General features: G+C 36.0%; 1 non-coding gene across 1 annotated transcript; it reads left to right on the top strand.

Annotated features, from left to right (window-relative positions):
- Nucleotides 1-1,212: 1,212 nt before the first annotated feature.
- Nucleotides 1,213-1,373, top strand: LOC113604739 (U1 spliceosomal RNA). Its single transcript, XR_003426760.2, has one exon. It is a non-coding gene; the product is annotated as a U1 spliceosomal RNA (small nuclear RNA).
- Nucleotides 1,374-2,350: the final 977 nt, after the last annotated feature.

Consider the following 2,350-nt stretch of genomic DNA (forward strand, 5'->3'; position numbering starts at 1 on the left):
ATAGAGTTTTCATGTACCTTAGTTTTGGAAATGAGGGCTAAAGATGTCACCAATGTCAAAGGTCTCAACATCAAGACTAATGTAAGGGTGAGTCATTTCTATATTTACACTTACCTGGATATATAATTTTTAAGATACATAAGTCTCCAAAATGGAAATAAGATGTATAATAACAATGGCAATAATAATAACATGCGCTAACACTGAGAGTTATTACTGTGTTCTAAACACTTTATGTATAATTTGTAAACTGTATTTATATTAATCCTACCAATAGTCTTATGAGAGCTGCTATATTATTCCTATTTTACACATGAGAAAGTAGGTACAGAAAGATTAAATAACAGGAAATTATCTCTTTATTCCCCACAATTCCTTCATTTTAAATGTGTTTCCTTCTGTATGCATGTAGAGCGTCTCACCTCATCTATTTGCAGAGCTGATATTCAGGGTCTCAGAGCATGGTCACGTCTTCATGCATGCATGTTGTTAAATACATTTACTATCAACCCAAACTATATGCTTGTGTATATCAGAGTTTCTTCCCCTATATTTCTAAGATGGCTGGAAGTTATCTCTATTGCTGTAGAAATCACTACCCAAGGCATGAATTTCCTGTCTCCTTCCCTACTATAAACTGAATATATGTGTTCCCTCAAAATGTATATGTTGCAACCTAATCCCCAAATGTGTTGGTATTTGGAGACAGGGCCTTTGGGAGCTTATTAGATCATGAGGGTGGAGCCCACATGAATGAGATTAGTGACCTTTTAAAAGAGACCCCAAAGAGATCCCTCACCTTTTCCACCATGTGAGAACACAGCCAGAGGATGGCCATGGATGAACCAGGAAGCAGGCCCTCATCAGACAAGGAATCTACCAACACCTTGATCTTGAACTTCCCAGCCTCCAGACCTGTGAGAAACAAATGTTTATTGTAAGCTATTCAGTCTATGGTATTTTTGTTATTGCAACTCAAGGAGAGTAAGCCATTCTCTGACTAGATTATGACTTTCAAAAGGCAAGAATTAATTTGTGCATTATTTCCATTATATGGCAAAGTACTTTACATATGTGGTGCTTAATAAGTATAGTTGAGTGAATGCAAGAAATTTGTGGCACTGACACTATTTTCTCATTTAGAAACAGGGAAAACGAATAATATGGCATCACAAAATAGTTGTGAAAATGGATTAAAAATATAAAATATGTATACTTATTGACAGGGGAGATACCATGATCACAAAGGTGGTTTTCCCAGGGCAAGGCTTATCCATTGCATTCTGGATGTGCTGACTCCTGAGATTTCCCCAAATGTGGGAAACTCGACTGCAGAATTTGTGGTAGTGGAGGACTGGTCACACTTTTCCCAGGGGAAAAAAATATATAAAATATGTTTAGGAAACTATAAAATGCCTTGTATATATGAATCAATTTGCCATACACACTGGACTTAAAGCAACAAAAGTTTAAGTATTGCTCCTACCTAAAAACTGAACAAGATCACAACTTTGAGCTGTTCCAAAGGTCAAATTCATTTACTGAAAGTTATGGCACAACTACTCCACTACAGTTATCTTAACAACTATACAAAATATATATATATATATATATATATATATATATATATATATATATATGCTTCTTAATTTGGGGATACAGTTCCTAAAACAGCAACAACAAAAAAGGAAGAAATCCCAACCTAAATAGATTAAGTTTATTCCAAATGGATACAACTCAAGTCTGCCAAGCCATTTATGAGTCAACGTTCTGCTTCTCGTATGTTCCACTATTTTAAATGATCACAAGACATTTTTTTTTCTCCTGCAGCTTCTGTGTTTTCCCAAGGATAAGTACTGATATGCCTCCTCCTCTATAAATAACCCTCAGTAATCCATTTTTACACTAATGGGCTACTTGGCTCTTTGTCTATGCACTCTTAAATCACCTGCAGTGTCGGCACCACTCCAAACCATGAGACAAACTCTGGCCCAGATTAAAACGTACACTAATAGGATTAATTCCATTTTGTACCTGTACACATTCTTCTCCGCATTTGGTACTTCAGTTTCTAGTAACTGAAATCCCTGAAACTTATTTTGTGGTCCCATATTTTCTATCCATAGCACCAGTTTCTTTAAAGCAAATATCCTAATGTCTGAGATGCCTAAATAAGTCTGCTGAACTTCTTCAAAAGTCTATCTACCTTTCCACTGATTTCTTGCAATTGGAATCTTGTTGATCATTTTCTCCAGCTGCTTAACAGATTTTGGAAATTAATTTCAGTTTGAGCACTGACTAAAAATTTCCCAGTTTGGAGCGCCTGGGTGGCTCAGTCATGAAGGATGTG

This window comes from Acinonyx jubatus, chromosome B1 (assembly GCF_027475565.1).
Source record: "Acinonyx jubatus isolate Ajub_Pintada_27869175 chromosome B1, VMU_Ajub_asm_v1.0, whole genome shotgun sequence".
Classification (NCBI taxonomy): Eukaryota; Metazoa; Chordata; class Mammalia; order Carnivora; family Felidae; genus Acinonyx; species Acinonyx jubatus.